At 37.5% G+C, this 17,429-nt stretch overlaps 1 long non-coding RNA gene across 1 annotated transcript; it reads left to right on the top strand.

The window, feature by feature from the left end:
• Nucleotides 1-7,512: 7,512 nt before the first annotated feature.
• Nucleotides 7,513-17,098, top strand: LOC140646993 (uncharacterized). Its single transcript, XR_012040627.1, has 4 exons — nt 7,513-7,560; nt 12,798-12,866; nt 15,249-15,382; nt 17,028-17,098. It is a non-coding gene; the product is annotated as an uncharacterized lncRNA (long non-coding RNA).
• The last annotated feature ends 331 nt before the right edge of the window (nt 17,099-17,429 follow it).

The raw sequence follows: 17,429 nt of genomic DNA, 5'->3' as shown, positions 1-17,429 counted from the left end.
TCTGCACAGACGAGGTGAGGAAGAAGCAGGGGGATAGGTTTGTCTCTATTGCAGACTTTTTCCATTTATTATTATTTGCATGAAAATAATTTAGTCTTCTGAATATCATTAAAATAAAATACCTGCAATAGCAATAAGTTGTTATTCTTCCCATTTCCCTCATGCACTCTTGCTACACAACAGGAGGACAGAAAAAGCACTAGCATTTAGAGGTGATAGATCAAATTGCTGAAGAATTATCCTTAGAACTATATATCAAGACCGGAAGCAAAAGAATGTAATATTTTAAAAGGTTTTTGTGTGTGCCAGAAAATTTAATCTGAAAGCTTCTAATTGAAAACTACCAAAATTTTGGTTTTGCACATAACCTTGCAATGATGTTTCTTAAAAAACAATTCCATTCATTCATTCCTCATTTGCAAGTGAACGAGAGTGTTTATCCCAGCAAACACAGCATGTACCATTCTGTTGTCATCTTTTTTCTCCTCCTTCAGGCTGCTCCCCTCCTTTTCCCTGAGTGCATTTCTGAAGAGCATATTATATTTACAAAATCCTTATTTATTCAGTTAGCATTAGGTACTGCCTAAGATTGTTGATAGTTCTTAAAATGTTTACTGTCTGATTTCCTGCTCCATTGCACATGAGAAGCAGCACTAACTTTTAAGTCAATGAGCCAGCACAGATGATGTAGTCTATTCAGTATTAAAGTGTTGTTTAAAATATATACCCACAGGAAATACTACAAGTAATGTTATTTTTTTCTTGTGCTTTGATAGGTCTCTAATTATGTGACTAATGCTGAATATGCAAAATTTTACAGAGATTAATTTCTCTCTATTTACTGCAACCAAAGTTTTTCGAGGTAGTATGCAATTTGCCCATCTAATGCTTCAAATCGTAGGATCTGGATCACATTAACATGAAACAATAATTTGCTATTAAAATCAGTGCAATTACAAGACAACTCAGGCATTAAATTTTAACTGTAAACAATTTTGCTCCATAAGCTAGTAGATGCCAGCAATCAAAGTCTAGAAGATGTTCTGATATATTTTTTCTTCATTTCCATGCCTAGACTTCTGAACAAGAGAGACTAATAAGATTTACTAGCCTTAATTTCAGCTTTAATGTTTGTTTTGAGAAATATATCCTGCCATGAGATAATTTGATATATTTTTAAATAACTGAATTAAGAAAAAAATCTTTTCTAAGTAATGTCATTCAGTGTGTAGATCCCCAAACTCAATTAAGGAAGAGACAGAGGACCCCATTCAATGCCTTCCATCTATCACTGCTTTGCACCTGCCATCGGCAGGCACAGGAGCATGCAGTCAGCTGCCTGGAAGGGGCTCTCTCATATTTCAAACAGCAGGAATCTTCTGGCATTTGGCCATGGACTCACCTTTGTAATGACTGAAAATCCACATGCGGTCCTACTGCCAAGATGCCTCTGCCCGTCCCTCTCACTCCAGACTGGGGGAAGTTTGAGAAGCCTTTTTGTATTTCCTAGCTAACAGTTGCTGAATGGAAAATACCAAACAGGTATTCAGTATTGTACAGATATCCAGAAGAAAAACCCTGGTGATGCTAGATAATAGAAATTGAGTTGAGCTGAGAAAAATACTGGAAAATCTACTTGATGTTATACAGATACTTTTCCAAAATAGCAAATGCCATGCAGAATGTCTTCTTTGTTAAACACAATCTTGCTGCTTGTATAACAATATCTGCAAGGAGTTTACTTTGGGCAGGAAGCAGCTCACTTGCTGAACTGATGCTTGACACCGTGTTCCTCTGTTAGGAAATATTGTGCTTGGCAGTTCTACAGAACTGGGAAAGTATAAATTTTATCAAATAGTGAAAAATCCTCAAGTTAGACTGAAATCTCAGATTCTTCCCTTTGCATCTGAGAACTCCTTACAATTTGCCTCCCAAGTAAGATATTTCAAGTCAGGAAAATTTAAAGCAATTATAACAATTATGTACGTCACCAGACTCTGCCTGACAAATGAGTGTGACTGCAGTGACCTCCTCAGAGTTTCTCCCGGATACTATCTTTCTCACCACCAGTACCATTAATCAAAGATGTGACGCACATATCTCTGTATAAAACTGGAAATGAGTCAGCCGCTATAGATATATGTGACTCTTGCAGATGCTCAGGCACCACTGAGTCGTGACTTGAGCAACCAACTGCTTCAAAGCTGCACGTTATTTGAAGTATTCTTTCATAGAAAAAAATCAGCAGGAACCTTGTTCCTAGTTTAGTTCTATTACATAACAAGATGTGTCGGGTGCCACATATTGCTGCACATAGATACTGCAAGGATGAAAATATGAATATGTGATTTTTCTCTTCCTTCTCCTACTATTTGCAGCTAAAATGAGAGAATCATATATGTGAATTTTAGATGTCTCTGACCAGGATAATTTCAAGCTTTCATTAAAAAGGACTTGACTCTTACTGCGATAAGTTTTTCTTTTTATCTTTCAGCATTTTTAATAAAAGCAGATATGTTGTCAACAAAGACATTGAACAACTGGACATTAGGGTTACAGGACATGAAGGCTTTCACTCACTGGTCAGAAATTTTAATGCAAAAGGGGTTATTAAAAGCCAAAAGGTGATGCTTGGCCAGCTGACTTTAACCATCTAACAGTTAAGCTTCCAGTCCAAGCTGGGCATTCAGGATCTCTCCATAAGCAAAGGCAAGATATCCTACAGAAGCTCTCTGGTGAGTTAGTCACTCATTCCACCTATTTTAAAATTAAATTAAATGCCCTTGGATTTGCTTCTCTCTGATGATTAACTTTATCTAATGTAGACTAGACACTTCATTTTTGGATAGCCAAAATTAGTTGCCACGAATCCTATCTTAGAAATGGAATATGCAGCCAATGATACACTGAAAAAGGGTGCTTTCCTCAGTCCAGTTACTCTTGGCAAGATGTTCCTCATTAGATATTTAGTCCCATTGCTTTAATATAAAACAGCCTTAGAGAGACAGCAAAACCATAGGCTTAAAAAGCCTGCTGGCAAAAAGTTGTTCTTTGTACTCAGTGGACGGACATTTCCCAATTTAAAGTAGCACTGCATTAAACATAAAATATTTATGTCTACTCTGAAAAAAAGAGAAATACTATTTTCTTGACATGTTTCAATGAGATAACTGTTGTCAAAGATAGTAAATGTCTAATGTATCGTTGCTTTAGACTGACAGGAAGCACAGTTCATTGGGGCTCACTGAGGATATACGATGTCCAGGTTATCCTACCACTGGAGTAACTGAAAAGATTGCTTTCTTCTCAGTGTATTTCTTTGCAAACAGGTTGGTCAAATCGGTATGTGCTTTTAGTCATCTCTCTGATTTTGCTGCCTGAGCTTATATAAAACCAAACCAAGTCTGTATGATCAGCTGGAGAACAATAGTTAAGACTGCTTGTGGCTGTCTTGACTATTATTAAGACGATAACAATAACATGTTAATTAAGAGCCTGTTCACCTGTAGTATGTGTTTCAGTGCTTTGCCAGTGCTGCAGTAAATACCACTATTGGAATTAATGCAAAACTAATCAGTCCTTTTTTAGCCTGATGGAGAAACTATGCTTTAACAAACTTAACTGAGTATCCTTAAAATAACTAGTTAGTAAAACCTGATTCTCTAGGAAGTAATGAAACTATTCTGTTCTAACCACAGACCAAAGCAATGCAACAATATGTAGGTTTTTCATAAGAAAGGGCAAAGTGAATGGAAAAGCTGTACCGATGCATAATAGAAAGTTTTTCAGAGTTCCTGATCCTGAAAAAGCTGACAGAGAAACTAACCGAAGAGAGACTATAACTGCATCTAACTGAACTAATATTCTGAATCTGTTTCATTTTAGATTTATGACAAAATTTGGGTATAAAATCACCTTTATGAAACCACCTTATTTGCACCAATGGATTATTTCCTATCAATAGACAGAGAGGAAAAATCCATTACTATTTTCCTGAATCTCACTGAACAGCTACTAAGTATGAGACACTGCTGCTTTATCTAAGAGTGCATACAAGTATAATCTATGTTTGTGATTTTAATCCATATCCATGGATTACTTGTCCCCAAACCTCTAGGTCCTGCAGAGTGCCATGAAGTCCAGTTCAGCATTCCAATGTAGCTATAAGGTAAAGGAAAGGACTCATAAACCAGCAAGTGTCAAGGGGCTTTTCAAAATCTCTCACCACCTGTGGTTATCTCATTATGGTGAAAAAAGTACTCTGGAGTAAGGAACAGATCAGGTTCTGGTTGAAGAACAGTTGGCAAAGGATGGTGAACCCAAGCATGACTGAAGCGTTGTGGGTGAGCAGAGGAAATCATGAATCAGTTTTCCTAACCATGGTGAAGTCGTTGATAAGTAAAGGTGTCCACAGTCAACTCAGTCTGCATTTACCCATCTTCCAAGATTTCTCATTGAAAAAATAATTATCATAAAGCAGAATTCCTATGTATCAGTTTCTGCCATTTCTGGCTGGGAAGTTCTGTCTTATTTTGTCTGACAGTGAGTTGATATCAGTTACTGAGGTCTTCATCACTTCTCAGCAGGATCTCAGCAATGAGATGAGCATGAAACCTTTAGAATTTAGGAAATGCCAGCTAAGATGGAATATTGCAACTATTCCAAACATATCTAATCTTCCTTAAGTTTTTACAATGGCTAAACATAAAATATTAAACAAAATACACACTTCGTCTAAGCCTTTAGCATCAAGACACTAGGCTCAAGATATTTAAAAGTTCAGCTAAAGCACAGATGAAGGTCAGAGCTAAAAAATCTTACCTGGCTGAATTAAACCTTCTAAAGAAGGAGAAAGTTTGTCCCTAACAAATCCTTAGAAATGTTAATATTAAGAACAACAAATGTTTTAGCATGTACTTCTTTTCTACAGGGAAAAAAAAAAAGATCATTCCATTACACATAAGAATTCTATTAAATATGTGAATGATATAAAATAGAAGATAAAAATAAGAGAATTGCTGTACCTGGGGGATGGTGTTTGTTTTAAACAGCCTTTCCCAGGACTGTAACCAAATCTGTAGTTTTTCCAAGTCATGGAAAAACAATTTCCAGATGATATGAACAGAGAAATTACCACATATTTTGGATTTTAGTAGATATACCAAGAATCCTGACATGCTCTGAAAACTGATTATTTAATCATCAGATTGAGTTCTGTCAGAGCAGCCAGTATTTTGATCATTTTCCCAGTCATAATTGCAGTAAAAAAAAAAAGGGAAAATCAGTCTACTTTTCAAAGAAGGAAAACTGCCAGTTTGACCAAAATATAGAGAAATAAAGCCCATTCCCCGTACGTGTAAAGTGATGCCACTGATCCGAATGAAACTTAGGGTGGGATTACCTCAACTAATTTCAGACACATGCATCTTAATCACTTAATGTTTTTTACAGTCTATATGAGAAATAGAAATCTACAAAGAACAGTTCCTTTAGGTACTTCAGATACACTTACCTACTTTATGCATATATCATAGGATAAGATCAATTGCATCTTATAAGCATACATATTTTTTTTCTGTTGACTGTAAAAGGATCATATGGCAACTGCTCATATAAGATTATCTACTTTACACATATCTGTATTTCACAAAAAAAAAAAGCCAAAACGTTCATGTCTTAGCCCCCAAAGGACAGTCAACTGGTATTATTTCTAGACAGTCTCATCAATAATTCATTTCACATTTACTTTACAGAATGTTATCCGAAAGTGATTGGGTTAAGAGAAATAAATTGTATTTATAAGCACAGCTGACTTGGACTTCTACTGTGATTATCCCTATTGACACAGGGACTGAAAGTGCCTTAAAGCTTGGTGCACCTACAAGTGCACCAATGACCTCAGCTATAGTATTTGTAAGCTTCAGTAACCATTACAAGTTGTTACCACACAAACCTAGGTAATTATCTCACCTGTGTTTTTCAGCTTCTAAGTAACTATCTGATTTCAAATGTGGCTGATTCCCAAACATGGATTATCCAAATCTGAAAGGCCTATCAATAAAGACAGATAGGAAAATCAAAGAGGAAACCATGGCTGATTTGGAGAATGTGAGTAAAGAAATTTAGCCACACAATTTAGCCACACAAAGTGAATATATGCTATATACTAAGATTTTATCAACTAGAATCAACTAGAAAGTCTAGGGTTTTCATCACATCATCACCAATGAGACATACCCGTGGTTATGATCACAGCATTCCAAATGAACAGAGATGCACCACAGGACGCATTTTCACTACAAACAGGGAAGGATCAGTACTATTAGACAAGCTAATGAGTATAGTGCATATAAAATACTCCATAGAGCTCTGGTCCAGAAAGACAAATCCCACTGAAGCAGAGGACTAGTATGACTGAGGAAGGTAAGAATATGTATAAGGAGGGTATGCTAGAGAATCTTGATGAGTTTAACAAGTTCAAGGCTGCCTAGGCTATCTTAACTTCTTAACTAAGAGACAATGTTGGCATAAAATGAATAAATTCATTTAGGCTGAAAATTTAAGGAAGGCTCATTAACCACCTATATTTTTGAACAAGACTTTCCATAGAAGTAGCTGTTGGGAGCTAGCAATGTCAGCTATTTTAAATTGGAGCTAGATAATTTTATGGAAAAGAATCTATGAGGCAGCTGTTTGAAGTAACAGGGGACTTGATCTAATGACCCTGCTAACCTATGTTCCTCTTATGTACCTTCTGAAAACATCTGACTTTTCCTTACTTCCATTTATTATTAGGTATTCTGTGTTTCAAAAAGATCAATAAAGAACAACTACCATGTTCTGTGCAGTGAAGTCTTTCATTTTGAGGCATAAAATTCCACAGACTTGAGACCCAAACTGAGACAGCACACTGTTAATAAAAGATATTACATATCTAACTCTTTGTTTCCACAACTGCATCTAAAATTCAGGCTGCTTTCACCACTCTCATTTTTAGCTGTTATATTTTTTGTTTGTTTTCATTTTTGTCAAGTGTTTTAATCCAAAAACTAGAACTTACTTTTTTTAAACAATTTCTGACAGTTATCAATATTTTTTCTTCCTTTCTTACACAAAACCAACAGGAGCTTTAAGGATTCTCTCATCTTTCAGGAACACGAGCCTGTCCCTACTTCCCAGCATGACCATATTTCTTGTTCTTATGTCTTGTTTTCCTCTGTTCAATGGGATACTAGTTTTAGATTAATATTATTCCTTAATTTTAACTGGAATTGTATTCATAAGATATTGGAACAATCTACCTCATGGTTAACTCAAAAAAGATATGTAGATCCACAAGCTTTAGGTATAACATAATTCAACTTTGTTGCTAAAGTGTCAAAACCAGAGCAAATGCAATTTGAGGTAGCCACATCTAAATGAAAATGCAATTTCTTCATCTCATATCAGCCACATCCCATGCTATTAACAATTTGATGGGTTTATTCCTTTTTTTTTTTTTTTTTTTCAGAAGGAAAGAGCAATTTTCCAAGAGGCAGCTTACCAACAAATTTACCTGAGGTATTTGCGGTCATTTTCCTGCATGGCCTGGTGCCTGGAAGTCTAGCAATAAAATGCAAGTTTAAACTAATAAAGACAAACTGATATGCAGAATAATCCTTGTTCAATGATAAAGCTTTTTTTGGTTGTTTTTTTCTACTGTACAGGACAGTGCAGTTTGGTCCAGTGTTTTTTTTTTTGAGCTCTAGTTCCAGCTGCTGCAGTTTCATGCTCTGTTTGGGCTTGGACAAATCACTGTCCTTCCACTTCCCTCTTCACTCACATTAAAAATGTGGGCCCCATTGGGTGCCATAAATTAACAAAGAAAACAGCTGAGACATGGGCCCAGGGCAGTGGTGTGGTTTATAGCTAACCAAAATGAAATGGTAAATATAAACCAACTTGTTCTCTTCCTACCCTCAGTCTCTGTCAGGGAATTACAGTAGTTCTGGAGATGACAACTGAAAGCCTTGGAAGTGCAGAGGAACTTTTTTTTTCTTTTTGGCAAGGGTAAAGTATATAATTTGCACTGTTTTATAGACAATTCCTTAAACTGTGTTCCTTAAATTAAAAGCCTAGCATATACTGCTCTTCTTTTATCTAAATGACATATGTTCTGAAGATGTTCATCTACTCTAGAGAAATAGGTCCAAATTTTTTTGGAAATAATGTTTTAAAATTAGATTTATATAATTAAACTACACAAAACACAATCCAGAAGAATAGTGATCCGTATTTTAACATCAAAGATTTGCAGATCTTTTCCATTGACCTTCTCTTTAATTACTTTGTCCTTTGGTAATAAAGTTAGCAGGAACTTTTTATTGCAGGATATTTGTACAAGATTAAAAAGATCCCCAGGAACTTACACACTGTCAAGAGTAAACTAATATTCTCTTCCTCTTGCTGGAACTGAAAGCATGGCAACTGAGTCAGACATTAGCCTGTAACATTTTGACTTTCAGTAATAGCCTTTAAATGGAATTAGTATGCTTCAAGAGTGCTTCAGGAGATCTTAGTTCTAAACTTTAATGAAACTCAGAGAAATGTAGGTGACATGGACATTATACATGCTATGCATGTTTGTATATTTGCATCTCTGGCTTTCTTTCACCTTTTATACACACGAACAACACTCCCCTACCCCCCTATATCTCCCACACTATGCATATATGAAAGTTATATATAGTAATGAGAAAAGATAGAATGTTAAAATAAACTAAAATACATTAATATGAACAGAAATTAAGAAGGATTTTAATTTAATTTCTTTGCTGTATCTTTAACACTGTATATTAAAATCAAGGACTAAGTCTATCTCAGTTGCAAACAGTAATGCAGGCTGTCAGCTAGTATTGCCGTATTTTCTTGGGATCTAAAACTTTTAGGCATTTCTCTCACACACATTTCTCCCCTAAAACTTTGCAGTGACCCAGGTGGAGCACTTGCTAGGTCCTGTGTGAATAGTTGTAGTGAGGAACGGGAATGATCCATCCAGCACAAACGACTGAGATCTACCTTTGGTATAGTATCCTTGAGGCCAGAGAACTTCTCAGTAGGAAATGAGAGAGGTTGGGGTTCTGACACTGCTAAGTGGAGAGGTTTGGCGTGCACGTTGCAGGAGCTCGCCCTAATCACCGACCCGGGGACAGTCCAAGCGAAAGTATCTTGGACACCTCCTCTCACTGAGCAGCTTGGATTCATAAGGCCAAACAAAGCCATCCTAAAAAAGAGCTACGAGTTTAGGGACCGAGTTACTCCGGGGAAGTGAGATTATTTGGCTCCCAGCTGAAGGCTAGGGTATCTTATTCTCTACTCGTCTATTTCCAGAACTCACTAAATATGATGGGAGAACGGGGGGTCGAGGGGTAGAAGACTGGGTTCAACTCTGAGAAAATACAGAATTTGTCTTCACAACTTTATTTTGGCTGCCATTGTCATAGTCTCTAAAGACAAGACTGCTTGTTCCTTGTTCTGCAGCATTCCTGTTTCGTTTGCTCTATAAGGTACTGGAGAGCAAAAGCATTTTGTTTTGGTAACCCCTTGGAGTAGGACTCTGGAAACCTGGATTCTGTCCATGCTTTTCTGTGGTAGTGGGCATGCCTATATCATAATGCTCAAATGAGGGGGCTGTAGCTAGTTTTATCTGTTAATTCTGACATCTGACATATACTTCTCAGTATATAACTTGGAAACTCTAACATCCTTTAAACATAGTTGTATATAATACAGCCCATAGTTTAAAGGAGATATATTGGGTTTTTCTTTTCCTTGGCTTTATTTTTTGTGTCCAATTTTCTATCCCTAATTCATGAGATTTAAATTTTCCATCTAGCTAATGGCAGATGAGTAAATATAAAAAATTGCTCAATAATCTTGTGGTTAGTCCAAATGTATCTGTTTGAATCATGTAAAATTATACAGATTATAAATTGTATTAATTTAAAGGATTGCTGCAGTAAATTCCCTCTACCTTCAAATCAGCACAGGTACACACATAATCACAATATCACAGAATCACAGAATCGTATAGGTTGGACAAGACCTTTAAGATCATCGAGTCCAACTGTAAACCTAACACTACCAAGACCACCACTATACCATGTCCATAAGCACCTCATCCAAATGTCTTTTAAATACTTCCAGGGATGGCGACTCAACCACTTCCCTGGGCAGCCTGTTCCAAGGCTTGACAACCCTTTCAGTGAAGTAAAATTTCCTAATATCCAGTCTAAACCTTCCCTGGTGCAACTTGAGGCCATTTCCTCTCGTCCTATCATTTGTGACTTGGGAGAAGACACTGACCCCCACCTCTCTACAACCTCCTTTCAGGTAGTTGTAGAGAACAGTAAGGTCTCCCCTCAGCCTCCTTTTCTCCACGCAAAAGCACAAGGGTATTTACACAAACGTACTTGATGTTTGTGCCAAGGAACACCATGGAACATTTATTATAGACTGGCATTTTTTGCCATATCTATGAAAGTCTCACAAAAATAAAAAGTGAAAACTACTTTTTTCTACAGTCCACAGGAGTCTTTCAGCTACATTCAACAGAAAGAAAAAAACTTTCCTTGTGATCCTACTACCTAGGACCACAATGAACTGCTAGATTATGCCCTATGTGAATGAGCCATTCATTGTTCTAAAATCCTTCTTACCTGATCAGTACCGTATCGTTTAAGTAAGCAGACTTTGTTTTAAGCAAAGGTTGTTGGTTAATCTTACCACTCATAGTTTTGCAAAGGGAAGATTGTTACTTAACTGCAATAAACTGATCGTGATAAAAATCATGAAAGAAGACAGCAGAAACCTTTCAAATAGAAGTGGTCACTAACTACTAGTCCTTTCTTGTATTCTAAGACATTATGATAAGCAATATCAAATTCTAAGAAATATCTGTAATATTAAATGCTACACAAGCTTGGGAAATACAGCTCATGTTGAGAATATTGCTGTTTTCATTCAATGAGACACATAGCTATTTTTTTGTAAAAAGACCTGCAGTGAGCTGATATTGCATTCGAAGTAGTGCAATGATTTATGATGAGATTTGCTCAAGATATTGGAGTTTAATACTCTTAAAAATGGAACAAAATAGTTAAGACGTTGCTCATATTATTGTTCAGTTTTTAAAAGCACAGGAAGACAGAAGGCAAATATTGTGGTTAATGCATCAGACTGTAACTTGGGAGACTGGAGCTGAACTTTAGTATTAGTTACTGTCTCTGTATTGGATTCTTCATCTGAAACAGCATGTCTGCCTACTGCCTTTCTCTAACCCTTTCCTTCTTATACCCATTTTAATTGTAAGCTCTCAAGAACAGAAATAGTTTCTTGCTGTGTGTGTGAAAATTATACGGTTTGTAATAAAGCTCTGATCTTGACTGGTCCCATTAACATTAGGATGTCACAAGAAACATAATAGTCTTGCTATTATTTGTCTGAGTTTAGTATTTACAGTGTTAACAGTGATTGTGTCTACTGCACTATTACCTGCAGCACCCTGGTGCTTTCCTGGAGGTCCTTCTATAGGTCTTGGCAGGAACCTTCTCCATTTGCCAGGTCTCGCAGACTAATGACCCAGGATTTAGGTTGCAATGAGAGGACGTAGAGTCAGCATTGCCTAAACTACATTGGTACTAGAGCAGTATAACCATGTAACAGTTTTGCTCAGGTTAATTTTCACTCTTTTGTGTGTCCATCTTGCTTCTGGTACTTGCATTAGCTTCTCTGTATTTGGTGCAGAGCCTGAGTAGTCAGATTTTCTTCTGAACTGAGTCCCTGAAAAGTCAGGGATTATTGCAAGAAGTACTTCTGAGCCAAGATGGGAATAGAAATGAGAGAACACTCATAAGGATTCACAGTTCAGAGGTGATTCCACAAAGACAATTGAAGCAAACTTTTATTATTTGAAAATAGCTCTAGGGATGTTAAAATATTAGAAATAAGATGGTTTGACCTTAGTGCAGTGAAAGTCTTATACGCAATTTTAAGGAACAAGAACTTTTCAAGAAACATTGTCTGACTGAAGGCATATACTCTCCTGTGAATTGATACCGCATTAGTCTGTGGAATGCAGCATGTTTCAGCTGAGATAACAGCATTTACGTTTTCAGAATGTTTCTCACATAGGGTCTGAGCCAAAGGTCCTTTGAAGTCAATGGCATTTTCCCTTTTTAAAAGTATGCATTATTAAATCAGTAGAACTGAAATCATAGGCAGACCTAAGTGAAATAGTAGATGCAGATTGACATTAAATCTACGGTTCCTACCTTTGGTAGAACTCAAAGCCCTTAATTCTAACTTCATATTACTCCTCCCTGAATAATAACACTTCCAAGCAATTTATTTGCAGAGTTTAAGGCTGGAACCTCTTGGTCGGAAACATAAGTTTCTATTGCATGAGACGATAATTCAGAATTGCTGCATCTTTGTCACAGGCAAATGCAATCTATTAAATTATCCAAGTCCCTAGAGGGAGGCACATGCTGTACATGGGTCAAGGGCATGTTTGCAAGGAGAAAAGCAGGTAAAAAGAGGTCTATACCTACTCAAGGAACCTTTCCCTGCCCATCTAACCAGGTTGTGGCTGCACCTGGTATGGTGTGGGTCACATAGAGTGTGTCTATATTAGTTACTTGGTGTACTTCAGAGGTTCCTTTGGTGGACAAATTAGTTTTACATCTACACTTGAGGAACCACAAGGTACACTCTCAGGTGCAGCACTGGTGTGCTCAAAACAGGTTCCTTTCTCACAGGACCAAGGTTGAAGTTGCACCCTGCGGAGAAATGGATACAACAGCAGGAGTGTTCAAGTGGATCTTCAGGTAGTAGAAAAGACGTTTCTGCCTCTCTTTCTACCTCAATAAGGTGTTCTTCTTAAGGATAGCAGTGCACATTTATTTCCTTATTTTGAGTTTTCTAACTATGCCTGATTCCCTAATTAGTTAAACTGTATGTATGAAGTAGAAGAAGTCCAGAGGGGAGCTACCAATTGGAATCACTAATTTTAGAAGCTTTTTCACAAGAAAAAAAAAAAGTAAGAGAAAACACTAACTTTGGTTCAAAGCATAGAGAATGTATTTAAGGGCTAAGGAATTATTTATAGTAGCTGCAGAAGACTGGACTGAAAGAAATGTAAAAATTCCATATTTGTAAAAAAAAAAACCTCAAAGGAAATGTGAAAACTGTATAACAAGGACTCTGCTTTTGCAGCATTCACAATGTAAGTAGCAAGAACTTTTCTATGCAGGAACCTGGGATTTTAAATAAAAACCTGACTAAAGCTACTAGTAAAAACCTAACTAAAGCTATGAGTAAAAATAACTGTTTTTCAGAAATTGTTTTCTCTCAAAAGAATGACCGCTTATGAAGAAAGAAAGGGATGTTTCAAAGTGAGGGAAGGTTTTGATTTTAATAATTAAATTTATCTTCTTCCACATTTCGTAAGTAAACCCACACGCATTTTAGTGACTTTCATGGATCACTGTTTTCATGTTGTGGTGTCCTGGTTTTGGCTGGGATAGAATTGATTTCCTTCCTAGTGGCTGGTGTAGTGCTGTGTTTTGGGTTTTAGTATGAGAATAATATTGATAACACACTGATGTTTTGGCTGTTGCTAAGCGGTATTTACACTGGCCAAGGTGCCCAAGGTGCCCACTCTGCCAGGTGCAGGAGAAGCTGGGAGGGGACACAGCCAGGATAGTTGATCCAAACTGACCAAAGAGCTATTCCATACCATATGATGTCATGCTCAGTATATAAAGCTGGGGAAGCAGAAGGAAGGGGGAGACATTCAGAGTGATGGTGTTTGTCTTCCCAAGTAACCATTACACGTGATGGAGCCCTGCTTTCCTGGAGATGGCTGAACACTGCCTGCCCATGGGAAGTAGTGAATGAATTCCTTGCTTCGCTTTGCTTGCGCGTGCGGCTTTTGCTTTCCCTATTAAACTGTCCTTATCTCAACCCATGAGTGTTGTCACTTTTACTCTTCCGATTCTCTTCCCCATCCCACTGCGGGGGGGGGGGCGGGGGGGGTGGAGGAGTGGGGGTGAGCGAGCGGCTGCGTGGTGCTTAGTTGCCGTCTGGGGCTAAACCACGACATGTGGAAAACAAATCATGCCCATCATCTTCCATATCTGGTATAGCTCTAGGTATTAGCAACTACAAAAATGTTATTTGTTCTTCATTATCACATGTAAGACTTCCTATGGAGTATATTGAAGCTCTTGGAAGTGGCAGCAAAAAAAATCCCTGTGGTAGGAACACATGAGCAAGACTTCACAGCCTAGTGATGTATCCCTATGTTATGACATTTCACTGTGATAGCAGGAAGAGTGTGAAGTCCCACTGTCATTACAGTAACCTGCAAACTTACTTGCTTTGTAATTAATTGCAGGAAATGAACTTGCATACATGTTCTGTTTCTGTATTATCTTACTTCTAACTAATGGAGAACGAATGCTCTCTTAAGAGAACAGACAAAAATTTGTTGAAGAAGTTTCATTTTCATAGGTAATTTTTGTAGTCTTTATTTAGCACTTCATGTTTCAGTAAGAGCAGAGCTCCAGAAAAGCAGAGGAGTGAATGCAGATGGAGCCATGATAATGCTTTCTCCCAGTTTTGAGGCCTACTGAAGGAGCAGTGAGAGTAAAACGTTTGCTCCTGTTGTCTTGTTGAGGGAGGACTGCAGCCAAAATAGCTGTTAAGCCCTCAGCCTTCACAAGCCCTAAATTACTAAGTTTTAAAGACAAGCAGTATTGGGTGCTAGTCAATGGGGAATGTCCAGTTAGACAAATCAACCTTGTAATTGAAGACTCGGTAGCGCTGTGTTATAACAGCTATTTGTAAGTATTTCTGCCTTGAAATTAAAATAATCTTAAAATAAAGCAATCTAACAAAACACAAAACCATCCATCCAATTAGGCATGAAACAGCTGAGATGGACGGTTTGAACAGTTACGTCAGAGCCTACGAAATCTACCTTCTGAAGGACACCTGAAGGAGAGTATTAATCACAGCAATCGGAACAATAGCAGCCACAATGATCTCCAGGCGATGGAAACCCATGCTCATTAAAATCTCTGGCTCCATCTGGCCACTGGCAGTACAACAATATAATCATTGCACATAAAGGCTAAAGGCAGAGCTGAGCGTGACACCAACAGTAAAATAACTTTAAAAGAGACGTATCTTATCTCCTCATGCAGGAGCAGTAAGCTGAAGTCTGAGAGGCCCTTCCATTTTCTTCTTGAGGTATTTCTACAGAGGATATCTGAAGGAAAGATTCTCATCCAGCAGAACCAAAGCTTAAAACCAGAGCTATCATTTAATCCAGAATCCAGTGAGTAATTCTTACATCACTTGAACAATTTCTTAGAATAAGAAATGCTGATGTTGATTCAGCTAAATTGTCAGCAGCTACTAAGAATATACTGGTAAATGCCTTGTGCTATCTGTTTAGTTTTCAGTAATGTTACTCCTTATTATGATGTTCCTATTGCACTGTTCTTCTGCCATAGTTTCTTCATACTGCCATCACAGCAGTGCCCATTCAAAATGGCAAAGAGAAATCTTCAGACCATTGGGTAGGAAAACATGTATCAGGAGGATTTTTGTTCAACTCTGTGGACACTAATTCACTTATATGGAGACAGTCCTGCCATATGTATCTTACACCTCAGGATATGCGCTTTACATTACAAGTAATGCTTGTGCCAAGCATCCAAACCCACAAAAAGACTTTAATGAAGAACAGTATCGGTTTGCCTCTAGCATACCTCTAATTTGAGTATAACTTGAATTGTCTTGTGGGAATTCTGCTTGTTTGGATAAAATCTGAATTTGTTTTGCCTGCATAAAGATATAGCTTAAAGAAAAACTGCTACATTATATAATATCAAACAGCTTAACTACTACATCTAATTATATTAAAGACTAAACTACTGGAAGCAATGAGAACATTTCAAATTTGATTATAAACATGAAAGCAAATGGGAAGCAGCAAGTTTAACATACTGTGCTGTAAGTACCCTTGAAAAATCCTTGCCATCCTTTCCAATACCAAGCTACATTTTGTAGGTCATACTGTAAACCGTACTTGGAAGAAACCTCCCTGGAGGAAATTATCAGAATTGCCTCTAGCAATTGTCACTGCCTTTAGCGGCAGTACTGACCATTTTTGAAAAGAGTAAAAGTCTGATTTTCTTTCCTTCCAAGCTCAGGATGGAAACATTGCCTCAGTTTCCTGCAATTCAGCTTGAAATGTTCAGCTCTTCACAAGAAGGATTAGAAAATTATTCTTTAGAAAATGAAATCTGAATCTTAAAGATTCAGCACTTCAGATCTGAAGATTAAACAAAACTATCAAGTGGGCTGAATTTTTCAGCAGACTAAGCATTGCACTTTCATGGTGGAGATGCAGCCATCTTCAATTCAGCAGCTGTAGTTACGTGGGCAGAAATACCCCCAGGTGTTACAGAGAATGAAAGCCTGAAGGCTTGCAGTACCTCACAGACTTTTAGAAGAGGATTAATCCAAAGAGAAGCATAACTCCAAAAAAAAAATTTCAACAAATTTTTCTTTTCTTCTTTTTTTCTTCAATTCTCTTTTCTTAGAATTTATTCTGCCAAAAAAGTGGTAAAGGCATGCTAATATGTGATACATGTCTAGTAATAGCTGGAACTGGAGTTTGATACAGGACGATTTACTGTATGTTGACCTTCTGGGGGTGTCCTTCAAAGTTAGTGAGAGACGTAGTGAAAACATAACACGCAGTATGCAAATATTTGAGTTGAATTTGGGGAGAAAAGGCAACAAACATAAATTAAAAGTTAAATATTTATTTTCTTATGTTATTCTCTTATGACCATCCATTCTACTTCATTTTTCTAGAATTTCTTTACTACTGGCATTTACTATCACGAAGATTTTACTAAAACCACTTACAGGTTGCATTGGTTCTGTTTATTTCTGTGTATTCTTCACAGGTGTGCTGGCAGTGAGAGCAGGCGCTCCCAAGAGTTGTTCATTGATCAGCATGGTCTGTTCATACCCTGGGCATTTGCTTTGCTACATTTCTGTTGTGGCAGCCTTTCCTAAGGTACTAGGTTGTCTGAGAAGAAGCTCCTGGCTTGCTTGTTTCCCTGAAGTTAGTCACATGATATTACCACACAGCATAAAGGGCATCTGAGGCCAGACTCAGGCTGAGCAGCGATGGGGGCTCCTGCTCCTCCAGGCTCCTGAGCCTGGGCACAGATTTGTGCCCAGGCAGTACGACACTAACCAAGCAGGAATTCAAGTTCCACTGTGGGCCTGTGCTTAAAGCACTGTATAGACAACATCTGTTTAGACGGCTGAGTGTACTGCAATCTATATGACTTGTATGCTAG

Source organism: Ciconia boyciana, chromosome 2 (assembly GCF_034638445.1).
Source record: "Ciconia boyciana chromosome 2, ASM3463844v1, whole genome shotgun sequence".
Lineage (NCBI taxonomy): Eukaryota > Metazoa > Chordata > Aves > Ciconiiformes > Ciconiidae > Ciconia > Ciconia boyciana.
This window is presented reverse-complemented; position numbering and strand designations above follow the sequence as displayed.